A 16,185-nucleotide genomic window follows, 5' to 3' on the forward strand; every position below is an offset into this window, starting at 1 on the left:
GTTCTTCTCCCCATCTCCTTTTCTCCTCTTCTCTTTCTCCTCCCTCCCTCCCTCCCCCATGCTCCCAAATTGTTAAGGAGCTCTTGCCACTTCCCCCTTCTCTGGGGGACCATGTATGTCTCTCTTACGGGCTTCCTTGTTTCCTAGCTTCTGTGGAGGTATGGACTTTAGGCTGTAGGTTGTTAATCCTTTTCATTATGTCTAATATCCATATATGAGTGAGTACATACCATGTTTGTCTTTCTGTGACTAAGTTATCTCACTCAGGATAGTTTCTTCTAATTTCATCCATTTGGCTGTGAGTTTCAAGATTTTTTTTCCCCCACTGAGTAGTACTCCATTGTGTAAATGTTTAGCTGGCTGGTTAGCTCAGTTGGCTATAGCGTGGTGCTGATGAAAAACTTTTTAATGATGGGGCTGAAAGAGGTGGCTCTGCAGTTAAGAATGTCTACCCCTCCTACACAAGAATGCCTGTAAACCAAGCTCTAGTCCTGATGTCCACTTTTAGACTCCGCAAGAAAATATGTTGAGACCCATATATCTACTTACAGAAATACCTTTATAAACAAAATACATCTTTAGAGAACATTTAAAAGTCTTACTGAGGACTTTCAATGGAAAAACAATTCACACAAATATCATTAGCAGGATTACTAAATAAGAAATGGATGCAAATTTACCTTTTAGGTTGTGTACTCTGCGTGTATCATTGTCTTCTTTCTACTCTGTAATGCCCATATGAAGCCCAGGTTTTCAGCCCTCTGGTAGCACCTGCCCTGCATCTTCAGTTTATAGATGTAGTTTGCACAAGAGTCCCCTATAATGCTCTATATGTGTAAGGTAACGCATTGAAGCACACAACAACAAATGAAATGGGGATTTAGCTTCATCCTGAGCTCACCAGAGATGCTCTGTGTTCTAAAACCTAGGATGTACATTGCTAGTAACAGAATGACTATGTTCAAGTCAGTATGAATGCCCTGGCACTGACTGCCTGCTGGATGAGTAAGACTGACAGAAAAAGACTGTTTATTAGGCTCTCTATGTAGTTTTCCAAAGTTTCTGATGACTCAGATCACTTCCATTGTCTGTGCTTTGCATTCTACAAAGAAAGAATTAAATCTTGATTGTACTATTTCTAATTTGATTTCCAAATGTCCAATGATTGCATGAATCTAGTGGGCAGTGAGTGTTTCTATAATGAATTTGTTTCTTCGATAACTGCTTTTTTGTTTTCTACAAAACAGCCATTAATTTAAATCTTGTAAATTGGAAATATTGATGCATGGCTGTGGAGACAGTAGATACATCTTCAGTGAATGTGATTGCCTTTGTAATTCTCTACCACTGAGAATTACTTCCAAACATCTCCCTGGTGAAATGTGCTGACGGACAACTTTGTCAGAAAGAAAAATGTAGGAAATGCAAACATGAGAAGCATAAACATTTTAAATTACATGATTTGAAAAACCAAAGTAGCATTTATATTTAAAGAAATAAAAAGGATAAGTGGAAGATATATTTATAATGAGTTTACTAATTGAAGTGTGAGCTTTTAAAATTTAATTTGGAAGATTTCATACTTTTGTGATTATAATATAAACTCTGGTATTATTCAAATGAAATAATTCTTCAATATCAGGTAACATTTCAAAGAAAAGTAAAATAATTTCAGTTAAATAAAAATTTATATTTAATAACATTTACACTTTTTGTTTTTTGTGATCATGTGTGTTTGTATATATATATATATATATATATATATATATATATATATATATATGTTCATGTTTGTGTTTATGAGAAAGCACATATGTGAAGGTTAAAGAAAACATGTATGAAGAAAGCTTCCTTTCTACTGGCAGCAAATGTTATTACTGATTAAATCATCTCACTGGCCTAGGATGTTGATTCTTAATTGAAAGAAGTCTTTATAGTGTATACGTACAAATTAAATATATCCCATGAAAAACTGTTCACTGGTCATGTAGCTAATGCTTCAAGTGCATTTCATATTTACAAATGATAAATTTCTGCCTTCTCAGTATTTAGAAATTTCCATTTAACTTTCTTGAAATAATAAAACTAGGAATGGGTATATTCTTTTATCTACATGACTTCCAGTCTGTGCAGAGAACATGTTTGCTTCTCTAAATATTTAGTTCTTACAGCCAATGATTATCATGTATGTAAATATTAATATCATGTAGGTGCATATACAGTTGTTCATATGCATCTGTATAATTCCTTCAAATATGTACATGTGTATTCACATGTATACTAACATCACACACATGTAGATATAAATAAATAACATTTTTAAGGGTTAAACCAAAGAATATGATTGATTAAAATAGTCAAAGTAATTATAAGAATGAAATTGAAGCCACTAAAACATAGCAGGTTAGCAGCACACTGTTTCAGCTCTTATTAGAAGATGTTTCAGAAGATGTTCTTTTCCTTTGCTTCTCTCCATTTTTACTCATTACATCCAGGATCTCATTAAAATAATGTTATTTGAGGAAAGGCATTTCTGACTGTGCAATTTTGTTCAGTACCTCAATGGCATCAGTAACATTGGTCTCTAAAGCAAAGAAACAAATATCTAAATCATCGATAATACAAGGATTTTTCTCCCTTTTGATATTTGCATCGTTTTCACTATCTGTAACTAGTGAAGCCACTGGTGTTAGATACGAAAATATGGCATTCATACACAACATTCAGCACATCACTCATAAACCTTCCTGTGGTGATTTCATTTAGGATACCAAAAATCACTAAGGGGAGTTCTATTACAAGAAACAAGCCTGGCTTATTTTTGCAAATTTATTTTATTTTCACAGTCAACAGCAGGCATTGATTGCCCACTGTGTTGAGAACCTTGTACTGGGTATTGTGGGGAAATCATTGCACAGGAAATAAAATATTTTCTCAGAGAATTGTGCATGTATCATTTAATGAGAGGAAATGGAAAACTTTATAGCAATGATCAGGCATCAGTAAACCCACTCATTTAGTTTTTATTCGTTATCTTTATTCACTTAGGTTTACTATGTGCTAACCTTTTGTTTATTAAATCATTTAAGTTTTCATAATAATGCTAAGGTGCTTAAGCTTTCAATACTGGCATGCTGCAGTAAGGAATCTTAAGAATAGAAAGGGATGCTTTACTGTCAAGAGCGGTAGGTGAGCGGAATGGGGCCAGCTAGAGGCTGATTGTTCTTAAAGCACACAATAGATTTTAACTGGCATCAAAAGAAGAATCATTCAGGAGAGAAAAATGTAATAAACAAAGGTTCTGAGCTTGGACAGAGTGATGGCACTAAACGTGGCAGGTTAGCACAGGTGATTTGTGAGAGGCCATCAACCCTGGGACATATGTATTATTTTATTATCTTTACACTATTTTTTATTAATTTATTTTCCCAGTTCCCCCTCCCTCCTCTCCTCCAACTCCCTCTTCTAGCTCCCATCTGCTCCTCAGGGAATGCAAGGCCTCTCCTAGGAAGTCCACTAAGTCTGTCCCATCATCTAGTTGAGGCAGGACCAAGGCCCCTCTCTATTCCTCACACCCCTGTGTCTAGGCTGAGCAAGGTATCTCTCCATATAGAATGGGCTCCACTAAGTCAGTTTGTGCATTAGAGTTAGAACTTTGGCCCACTGCCAATGGCCTCATATATTGTCTTAGTCACAACTGCCATTGTCACCCATATTAAGAGAGTCTAGAGCCATCTTATGTGGGTTTCCCCTTTATCAGACCTGAGTCAGTGATCCCTTATTATCTAGGGTCAGCTGATTCTGTGGGTTTCCCCATCATAGTCTTGACTCCTTTGTTCATATTACCCCTCCTCCCTCATTTCAATTGTACTCAAGGAACTTGGCCCATTGGTTGGTTATGGATTTTGATGTCTGCTTCCATCTGTTTCTGAAAGAGGATTCTAGCTTGTAGGTTGTGTATATTTTGCTTTATGTTTGATATCCACTTATGAGTGAGTACATACTGTATTTGTCTTTTGTGTTTTGGGTTACCTCACTCACTCAGGGATTTTTTTGTTGTTTGTTTGGATGTCATTCCTTCATACCACTGAGTAGTACTCCATTGTGTAAATATATCACATTTTCTTTATCTCTTCACTTGATGAACATCTAGGTTATTTCTAAGATATGGCTATCACAAGTACCGTTGCTATGAACGTAGTTGAACAAATGGACTTGTGGTATGAATGTGCCTCCTTTGGGTATATGCCCAACAGTGGTATTGCAAAGTCTTGAGGTATGTTTTATTGCTAATTTTTCTGAGAAATCGCCATACTGATTTCCACAGAGACTGTACAAATTTGTACTAATACCAGCAATGGAGAAGTGTTCCCCTTTCTCCACATCATTTCCATCATATGATTTCATTGATCATTTCATTTCATTCTAATCAGTGAAAGATAGAATCTCAAAGTGGTTTTGATTTGCAATTCCATGATGAGCATTTCCTTACAAGTCTTTCTGCCATTTGAGATTGTTCTGTTGAGAATTCTCTGTTTAGATCCCCATTTTACATCTCATGTTTTGGTAGTTTTATGCCTAGTTAAACTGAGTTCTTTGTATGTTGTGGGGTTGGTGAAGAACTTTCCCCATCCTGGACTCCATTCATTAATTTTGCTGCCAGTGTCTATGCTACTAGGTTTCTTTTTAGGAAGTGGTCTCCTGTGCCAATGAGTTCAAATGTATTTCCCACTTACTCTTCTATGAGGTCCAGTGTGGGTGGATTTATACTGAGGTCATGATTCTTTTGGACTTGAGTTTTATGCATAGTGATAGATATGGTTCTGTTTGCATGTTTTCTGTCGGTTGACAGTTAGTTATACCAGCACCATTTGTTGAATTTGTTTTCTTTTTTCCATTTTATATTTTTAACTTCTTTGTCAAAAAGTATGTGTTCATAGATATGTGGGCTGATATTGGGGCCTTTGATTCGATTCCATTGCTTCACCTGTCTGGTTTTGTGCCAATACCAACCTGTCTTCAGTACTATAGCTCTATAGTAGAGATTGAAGTCAGGGATGGCGTTGTTCCCAAATGATCCTTTATTGTACAGGGTTGTTTTGGCTATCCTGTGTTTTTTGTTTTTCCATACGAAGTTGAATATTGTTCTTTCAAGGTATGTGAAGAATTGTGCCAGGATTTTGATGGGTATTACATTGAATCTGTGGATTACTTTTGGTAGGATTATCATTTTTTACTATGTTGATCCTACCTATCTAAGAGCATTGGCAATCTTTCTATTTTCTTATATCTTCTTTATTTCCCCATGAAGGGATATCCTTTAACCTAGAGACAGGAGGGAGGGCCTAGTCCCGACTCCAAATGACTTTACAGATTTTTTGACCCCTTCTGGAAGGCATCACCCTCCCTGTGAAGCTGGGAAGGGGGGAGAGATGGGATTGGAGGGTGGTCAGGGGGCATGGGAGGGAGGGATAGAGGGAGGGAGGGAGAGAGAACTGGAATAAAAGCAATAAAATAAAAAGAAAAGAAAAATGTTTACAAACCTAAAATTTTAAGGGACAGATGGTTTTATTGAGCAGATGGAAACCATTTTAAAATTTAGATCAGCTTATACATTGTGTGTTTCAATGATGCTCTTTGTAGAATGGTGTTTGGAAAATAAATATGAAAAACCATGCAAAAAATAATAATAATTTCTTTCTTTGAAGACTTGAAGTTCTTGTCACAAGTCTTTCACTTGTTTGGTTAGAGCTACCCCAAGATATTTTATGTTATTTGTAGCTATTATAAAGGGTGATATTTCTCTGATTTTCTTCTCAGCCCATTTGTCATATGCATATTGGATGGCTACCTTTTTTTTTTTGTTTGTTTAGTTTGTTTTTATTTTTTTGTTGTTGTTGTTGTTGTTAATCTTGCATCCTACTACATTATTGAAGGTATTTATCAGTTGTAGGAATTCTCTGGTAGAATTTTTGGAGTCACTTAGGTAAACTATTACATCATCAGCAAATAGAGTTTGACATTCTTTTCTAGTTTGTTTTCCTTTTATCTTTTGTTGTCTTATTGCTATATCTAGTACTTCAAGTACTGTGTAGAATAGATATGAATAGATATGGAGAGAGTGGACAGCCTTGACTTGTTCTTGATTTCAGTGGGATTGCTTGAGTTTTTTCTATTTAGTTTGTTATTGGCTGTTGGGTTACTGTATACTACCTTTATTATGCTTCGGTATGTTCTGTGTTGTTTCTCTTTGGTTTCGGGGAACTTTATCATAAAGGGTTGTTGAATTTTGTTGAAGGCTTTTTCAGCATCTAGTGAGATGATCATGTATTTTTTTTCAGTTTATTTATATGATGAAATTCATTGACAGATTTTCATATGTTGAACCATCCCTGCATCTCCGCATGAATCTTACTTGGTCATGGTGGATAATTTTTCTAATGTGTTTTTGGATTTGGTTTGCTAGTATCTTATTGGATATTTTTGCATCTGTGTTCATGAGGGAAGATGGTCTTTAATTCTCTTTGTTAGTTGTGTCTTTGTGTGGTTTGGGTAAAAGGATAACTGTAGTGTCATAAAAATAGTTTGACAATGTTCCTTCTATTTTTATTGTGTGAAATAATTTGGAGAGTATTGGTATTAGTTCTTCTTTTAACATCATGCAGAATTCTGCACTGATTCCATCTGAGTCTGGGCTGTTATTGATAACAGTTTCTATTTCCAGATGAGTTATATGTGTATTTAAGTTGTTTATCTGTTCTTGATTTAATTTTGGTATGTGATACTTATCTAGACAATTTTCCATCCCCTTAATGTTTCTCAAATTTGTGGAATACAGGTTTTTGAAGTATGACCTGATGATTCTCTGACTTTCCTCAGTGTCTGTTGTTAAGTTTCCCTTTTCATTTCTGATTTTCTTAATTCTCTCTATCTTTTGGTTATTTTGGATAAAGGTTTGCCTATTTTGTTGAGTTTCTCAAAGAACCATCTCTCGTTTTCATTGATGCTTTTCAATGTTTTCTTTGTTTCTATTTTATTGATTTCCATCCTCAATTTGACTATTTCTTTCTGTTTCCTCCTTCTGGGTCAATTTTCTTTCCTGTGATGAATATCAAATGCTCTTCTTTGTCCTTTTCACTTGATTTTAGTTTGAAGTCCATTTTGTTAGATATTACGGAAGCTACACCAGCTTGTTTTTTACACCCATTTGATTAGGAATATTTTTCACAACCTTTTCCTCTGAGGTAATGTTTCTCTGTGAGTTTGAAGTGTGCTTCCTATATGCAGTAAAAGGATGGATTCTGTTTTTGTATCCAACCTGTTAGCTTGTGTCTTTTTAGAGGTGAATTGAGACCATTTATACTAATGGATGTTAATGACCAGTGATTGCTAGTTCCTGTTATTTTTGCTTTTGTTGTTGGTGATGGAATTGCATGTTCAATTCCCTTCCTTGGGGTTTGCTGCTGTAAGCTTGTGTTCTTATGGACATAAGTGATTTCCTTGGGTTGGCATTTTCCTTCTAGTACTTTCTGTAGGGCTTGATTAGTGGATAGGTATTATTTAAATTTGATTTTATCATAGAATATCTTGTTTTCTCCATCTATGGTTATTGAAATCGTTGCTGAGTAAAGTAGTCTGAGCTGGTATCTATGGTCCTGTAGTGTCTACATAATCTCTGATTAGGACTTTCTGACTTTCACTGTTTCCTTTGAGAAGTCAGGCATATTTCTGATAGGTCTGCCTTTATATGTTACCAGGCCTTTCTCCTTTGCAGCTCTTAATATTCTTTCTTTATTCTGTATGTTTATTTCTGATTGACATGTGGTTGAGGGAACCTTTCTGAGGGGTCCAGGCTATTTTGTGTTCTGTAAGCCTCTTGCATTTTCATAGGCATGTCCTTCTTTAGGTTGGGAAAGTTTTCTTCTATGATTTTGTTGAACATATTTTCTGTGCCTTTGAGTTGGAGTTCTTCTATCCCTATTGTTCTTAGGTTCAATCTTTTCATGGTATCCTAGATTCCCTGAACATTTTGTGTAAAGGATTTATTGGATTTAAAATTTTCTTTGACCGATGAATCTATTTATTTCCCCTTTCCTATCTACTGTGCCTGAATTTCTCTCTTCTATCTCTTGTATTCTGTTGTTTATGCTTGCATTTGTGGTTACAGATTGTTTATTCAGATTTTCTATTTCCAGAATTCCCTTTGTTTTTGTTTTCTTTGTTGCTTCTTTTTCAGATTTCCTTTCTTAAATTGATTTCACTTGTTTGATTGATTTTCCTTGGGTTTCTTTAAGGGATTTGTGAATATCTTCTAATTTTTTGTTTGTCTTTTCCTCCAGTTCTTTAAGGAAATTTTTCATTTCCTCTTTAAGGGCCTCAATAATCCTCATAAAGTTATCTTTAGGTCATTTTCTTCTACTTGATCTGTGTTGAGATATTCAGGTCTTGCTACTAATGGTGGTATAGTGTTCTTTATATTGTTAGGTGTGTTCTTGCCTCATTGTCCATGCATCTCTTCCTCTAATAGGTATAGGTGGAGCTTATAATCCAGGCTATCTCTCTTTCTCCTATTGGTGTAATTGGAGGCTGTGGTCCCAATGACTGTTCCTTCATGTGCAAGTAGATCAGAGCTTCTGGAGACTGCTCCTCCTGGTAGAAGTGGGCCCAATGCTCAGGTGGTTGAGGTGCAGGTAGGACTACAGCTCCAGTGGACTCCTCCAGTTGGAGGCATAGGTGGGCTGATGCAGTAACCAGAGGTTGATGTAGTAGCAGGACATCTCCGACTGAGCAATGACAGTGTATGCAGGCTGGGACAGAGGTGTTTTTTCCCATAGGAATTTTCACAATAGTTTCTAGAATCTATTGCTGGAAACTGTTGCTGTCTTTTTACCCAAAAATCAATCCTTGCTTGTGGGCCTGAGGCTGGAGCCTCTCTCTAACACTGCCCCCAGGCTCCTGGCACCTTTGATGCTGATTGGGGCATGAATCTCCAGCTTTTCTTGGTCACAGCTTCTTCACTGGGATCCAGGCCTCTCACTGACCCTATTCAGCACCATAGTCTCTTATTCTTTGCACAATGACTAGTTTTGGACGTCTGTGGTAATCACCATCTATGGCAGAGAGCTGTTTTTCTGATCAAGATTGATAGATGCACTAATCTATGATGTATAACAATACATTTTTAGGTGGTCATTTAATAGTATGTTTAAATAATGATCATTTCTTCCATAGATCATATTGACTAGCCGTTCATAGCTTTTTTGGCCCAGGTAACAGTACCAGACATTACCTCACTCTAGTGGAGAAGCCCATAAATCCAACCAGAAAGTGATTGGTTAATTCTATGATATCCATGCCACTATTGCACCAGATGGCATAGTTCCAGGCAAGTCATCATTGTGGCCCATTTTTCACAACTAGGTATGACTTTTGATTTTCTTTTCCTGCCCAGATGTGTGTAGGAACATCTGGTATTACAAAAATTAGCAAGCAGGGATTAAGCCTCCATGCCAGTAGCACTTTATTTCTTCATTTCATATGATTGACATATCAATAGGGTCTTACCATCAAGTGATAGATCATGGCCAACAGCAATGTCAACATCTTAGAATGTTTGGATAATGAAAGACTACAGAAAGGTAATAACTAACCAACTTACTTGTAAATTTATCTTCTTGAGCTAAATACTTGTGGAAAGGTAGTCTAGTTAAAATATCAAACTAGTATTTACTGGGCACCATGGCCACCTGGAAGATTTATTTAAGAAATTGTTTCCAGAATTAAAATCAGCTGAACAGAGTCCAATAATTTTGCCTTTGGGACTATTTTCGTTTATAATTTGTTAAGCACTGAGAGGACCATTGACATAAATGGGCTTACTCATTGTTCCCACTAAGCTCTGTGACTAATGACGTTTTCCTAGAAACTAAACAATGGTGAAAGATGAAATAGTCATCACAAAACTCCTCATGACTTTCAGGTTGAAACATTTGAGCTGTTTATTCTTTAAGAGATAACAATAAATAGCATCTCCCCTGTTCTCCAAAACTAATTTTAAGCTATGACAATTTCATGTTAAGTCAAATGGAAATGAGATTTCCACAATCTTAGTTACTAACCCAGCATCAGTTTAACAGAGTAAATTTATTCTGATTTTCTTAATTCTTTCAGCATTTTAAAACATGTCAGTCAATATGGGTGAGTACTTACCCACAGAGAGAATGTGCTCAGTATTCCTGGCTTCTGTGATAAACTCAGTGCATTTGTTACCAATGTCTCCTGCCCACTGGAAGTCCTGTTTTTTTCCCTTCCTCACAGTAACTTTTCTTATCAGTTCTATGGTTCTCATTTAAACGTTTGTCATCCTTCAGCTTTTACCAACCAGAAGCATCATACTACTAAAGTTGTACTATGCCTATGTCTTTCTACCCTCTTTCTTTCTTTCTTTCTTTCTTTTTCCAGCCTTAGTAAATATAAACTTAAGGCAGCCATTCTCTAGTTAAAAACAGAGTGAGTTCTGCCCTCAAGGCTTTCTTTCAACTTACTACTGGGCCTGAATGGGTTTTGCTCCTGGGCTTTATCTAGTCCTTTAGCCTGATCATCCAGGCATCATGGAATCTTGCCTTTGGGTCATTTGCTTTGGTTTCAAGGCTTGCCTGTTTTTTTTTTTTCCCTCAGGTTTTTCCTTTTCTCTTTCTGTATTAGGCTTTGAAGCTCCAATAGCTTAAAACACTTTCTCATTGCAATGTTTTTCTGGTCATGCTTTGGTGACATAGATATGGCCGACTGTTTTATTGATCCCATGTTCCCTGTTAAGAAATTCAGTAAGCCCTCTTAGAGTTATTCATTTTTATGTTGTAGTTTATTTTGAACCTTATGTATATTCATTGACTGGGATAGTCAATTAATTTGGTGTCAACTTCATGAGATTTGGAATACCTAGAAGATAAGAGATGTCCTTGGGTTTATCTCTATGGTTTTTCAATAATGGTAGATTTGATGAGGAAAATCCTCAATCCTCTCGTGATGTGATTGGCATCATCACTTGTGCTAGGATCCTAAACAGAATATACTCTTCATGTGTTTTACAAGAACTATCTGCTAGGAAAGGGTATGTATACAAAGTTACAGCCAATTCCTTCTAGTGTACTGTCTATAAATATGATACCTAAGGAAGAACAGTGATGTAAATTTTGTTTGCAAGGAATTATTAGAATCATGGCAAATAACCATAAGCTCACTATGAATGGAAACACCTTACTAATAAATATAGGTGAGAGCACATTCATTTTTTAATCAACTTTTTTAGTAGGAAAGAAATTGCGGCTTGGATCTACCCCATATTTTCTCTTTGTTGTCAACTCTGCTAGAGTAGATTTCAAAAGTGTGGGTACTACCTTCAGGCCAAATTTCAACTTGTTAGTAAATAGACAGTTTTGAGAAGCACAGTTTAATCTGGCCAGAGATACCTTAGATTATGTCATCTCATGGGGCATATGATCACCCTGACTTTGAAACCCTTGAAATATTCCAAAAACATGCATGCTTTTAAATGTCTTCAGTGAGCTCAATCTGATCATAGGGAACACACACACACAGACACGTATGTGCAAGTATGTGTGCCCATGCACATATGCAAAACATACACCACACACACACAAACACAACATTTGTTTTAAAGTATTTTATTTTCAGGAGTTTCTGATAGTTTATTTTAGTCCAGTATTAATATAAAGTGTTTTTATAGTCCACAAAAATGATCAATTATTTTTGTATTAAAAATGTTATCATTTGATTATTTCAAAATGAGAAACACACCATGTCATTTGAGCCTTATTAGGTGGAAGACAAACTCACATGGTTTTATATGCAAAGGCCACAGAAACTCATGCAGAAGTGGAACAGCTTCGTCAAGTCTGTTTCCCTGAATTTATTTCTGAAGTAAAACTTCTAATTAAGAACCACCTTCTTATTCAGTAATATTTAAGCATCTTTTCCTTCTAAATGCATTCTTAAAGCTGAGAGATTATCAGAAAAGGGATATGCCAGGTGTGGTGGCACATGCCCACAATCCTAGCGCAGGGGGGGGGGCTGTGGCAGGAGGTTCATTAGCTCAGGAATAGCCAGAGGCACTTACAAAGATTCTGTCCAAACAAAATGGAACAAAACAGAGGGGAAGCATACACAACCTAAGAACTGTCTTCTGGTAGCGACCTCAGCTGAGGAAGACATACCTGAAAATGTGCTCATGTATAAGTCAGAGATGCTGAAGCAGAGATAGTTTCCTGTATTAGAGAAAGAGGATGAGAAAGACTAAGATTTTCTGTACCCTCTCCAAAGGAGGTGACGGAATAAATACAGACACTGAGGACGTGAACTGTGCAGATGTGACAAGACATTCTATATAGAGGAAACTGGCGACCCAAGGGGGTATTCTCCCCTAAGAATGTCAAGAAGGAAAGTTTCTTTGAATGCGTGTCAGCCTTTATGTTTAGGATGGTTAAAAATAGGAACTCAGAAAGAAACTTTGGTGGTTAATGCAAATCATTGAGATCTAATCTGAGATAAGGTTGTGGATTGCACTTAAACATCACACACACACACACACACACACACACACATACATTATGACTTTCATTTGGAGGTCTGAGGACAGCTTTTGGTTATAAGTTCTCTCTGTCCACCATGTACATTGGTCTATAGGATTGGCAGCAGGTTCCTCCCTCTGCTCTGCCCAAAAATTACATTCTAATCCACATTAATATCTCCACTATGGTTCATCTATGAAGCCTGGAACAATCAGAAAGGATAGTGGCGTGCGTAATAATGACAATGGATCTGGATGCCTGAGCAAGCGCTGGGCACCTCAGTTTCCTTATAGCAGCTGACAGGGGAGACTGTGTATTGGGAAATGGTTTCTGCATGATTTTGTCATGGTTGTATTTGAGGTAGTGGTCATGGGTGGATCTACATTTCCTCACTCAGCAAATGGAGAAGTCATTATCTCTTCATGGAGTTGATACCAAAAGAAATGAAAATAGATTTGGAAATAAAGCTCAGTTTTTAGTAAATGAGATTTGATTAGGGATTACACAGCCAAGGAAATATGCCAAGTTAGTACTGCAATATTTAAGTTGAAAATTAGGAGAGACTTCATGTTTGCTTGTTGTTGTTGTGGTGGTGGTGGTGGTGGTGGTGGTGGTGTGTGTGTGTGTGTGTGTGTGTGTGTGTGTGTGTATTACACACAGGAATAATGAAGTTATATTTTATAGCTTCAGATTTTCCTTGAACATTGGCTACACAAAGTACTTTTTTTTTTTTCTTTTTCTTTTTCCTCATGGTAAGAAGTCACCGTTTTTTGTTTCTTGAATCTGGAGGCCTGCCGACACACAGTATGTTATCCTCTGGGATTTACTCTTTGCTTCAGAACACATAAGCCATCCATTGCAGAGCCTTGCATTTCCAGCATCTCTCCCCACTCTGGCCCTTCCCCTCTGTGCCTGCTCTTCCCATTTGGCTCACTTCCTTTATCTGCCCCAGAGTCTTTCTCCATTGTCATTAATCAAATATTGGCACATTTCCAGTCATCTAATCAGGTAGGGAAGGATGAAATATGAATGGGCAAGGTGCCACGGAGCCAGGAGAGATGATGAGTCCGAGACTGTTTAGAAATCACTAAGCAAATTCAGCAGAGATTGGGGGAAAAAGACCCCTGAGGTTGGCCAGCATAAATTTCATTTTAAGAATGGAAAGAAGTATTCATGTCTTTATACTAAGTTACATTAACAAAATTGCAGCAAATTACTGAAGAGGAAGCTTATAATAAACATAAATATATGTATCCAGCATTATATGACTTTTAAAAGACAAAATAAAATATTACCTCTTAGTTTTCCATTATCCTACCAATTAACTATCTCAGTCTAGTGATTAGATTTTTTTAAAAAATAATTCATTAAATAGCTTGGCTTGTGAATCTCATGAAATTCAGATGAGGAAGTAAAAACTTAGATGAGCAAGTGACACCATAAATTAAGTCCAATCAGTCTGGTTCTTTCCAAGTTCCTGACCATGCAAGTTACTGATAAATTATTTTCCCGGGTCTATCCCCAGATTCTCTCATCAAAGGACTGTGGATTTCGATAAAATGTCATTGTCTTTATTAGATAGATACTGCATAGCTATTTCTGTTATCATATAACACAATGTCCACTTTCTGAAGACAAGTTCCAAATACATATAAGATTGTTGGCCCACATGTCATCACCTATAGTCTGCTACATACATGATGGTATGAGCAGCACATGGAAACATGCACGCAACAGAAGTGTTAGGATGAATGCAGTTACTCAAGCGCAGGATCACTTGAATAAAGCTCGGAGTAGAAGCAAGTTCACTGGATGTAACTCTTAGAGGGGCCACTCTTTCCTCCCCAACTCCTTTTCTCTGCCTCCCTTGGGCTCACTGGTACCGTCTGTCTAACCTGCTTCCTCCCTTTCATTTATCTCTTTCTTTCAGAGATAGAGAACCAAGCAGGTGTCATTTGAGATTAAGTATCTGGATAAATTCAAGTTAAATATCTACACATCTATGTATTATTTCCAAATTCATGGTGGACCTTATAATAAAGTTCTCTTTAGATCATCTTACCCTTATTTATTAGAGACAATGCTTTACAGAAAGCCTAAAGCACGCTTAGAGCAGAGGGAAGTTGACTCCATTTCACATCTGCTAGGAACCTTGACCCCTCCTATTCAAAGTTTCTAATTCAGTTTCATTAATTACATGAAAACAGGTTTTTAATTAATACAGTATACTTTAGGCAATTACTCAGAGCTGCGTGTGTGTGTGTTTGTGTGTGTGCAATAATAAATAATCTTGTTTTAGTCATATGTCGTTTTTGAAAGAAAGTGGGCTTTATGGCCTGAAAACCATTTATGGCCTTAGATCTCGGAGATTATCACGTCACACTCACACACCCTATGTTCTACTAAAAGCTTTGGAAGACTCGTGACTGCCAAGCTTTATTGACTTTCCTGTAACATGCTATTTGCAATATGTGCACTGAGCTTCCAGTCTCTATTAATACGTCTATTAATATCCCTATACTCTCATGGCCTGCCATTAATAATAATGTCATGAGTACCAGTTCCCATGCGCTCATTATCTTTGATCATTAAGAAGCCCTGCATCTACACAGATTTTTCTCTTGTCCCTGACTCTATGCAAGATTAGGTTTGAAGACAATTTCAGTAAGATTATTGTTGCTTTTAAAATATGTGTTTTCTGATGATAGTTGCTCAAAAATTCACTTAACTATAGAGATCATGGTTTATACTATATGTTATAAATCTTTAATTTTTATGTAATTTATTTTACTTACTACAATCTCACATAATATATTTTGCACAATATGTTTTATTATATAAGCATTTAAAAAGCAGATATATTTAACACAGGTGATATATATGGAAAGACCTGAAAAATAGCAGCCAATATTACACCTCTTATATATAAGTATTAAACATTTTCTATCAAGAGTATTATCACTCAAATGTAACTTGAAAACTAGTTGTATGTTTTATGTATAAGCCAGATGCTGATTTGAAATTATATTAGTATACTAAATTTTAGTGCTAGAAGAGGATTAGTATTTTTTAGGTAAGATTAGCATATGTAAGAGAAAAAGATTGGTTTACATTGTATGCAGATGAATATCGATATTTATGAAACTGTAGATAAGACACTGGGCCTGAAATAAAGAACGTTAATTTGTTAATTCTAATACAAACAATGAATATACTTCTTATTATAATAGCAGAAAATCATAGCAGTGCAGCTGCAGAAAATTTAATATAGCTGATGAATTTTTGAAAGGAAATCTGTAATTTCAGATTATATATGTTTGTGTACATATACATATATACAGATAAAATGCATGTCACGTGTAAAGTTATTCAAAATCCTGGAAGCCCACAGGATACAGAAAGTCCACACACTACAGAAGTAAAACTCAAGTGACTGAAGCCATCATAGTTGAAGCATAACCCTGTTCTGATTAATAATTAATTGGCTTATAACCAGCCCTATCATTAGTATTAAGATGATGTGGTAATAGAAGATTCGATTAGTCACAGACAGGAAGGGGGAAATGAGATTGATATATGGATTTTTTTCCTACTATAT

This window comes from Phodopus roborovskii, unplaced genomic scaffold, assembly GCF_943737965.1.
Source record: "Phodopus roborovskii unplaced genomic scaffold, PHOROB, whole genome shotgun sequence".
NCBI lineage: Eukaryota > Metazoa > Chordata > Mammalia > Rodentia > Cricetidae > Phodopus > Phodopus roborovskii.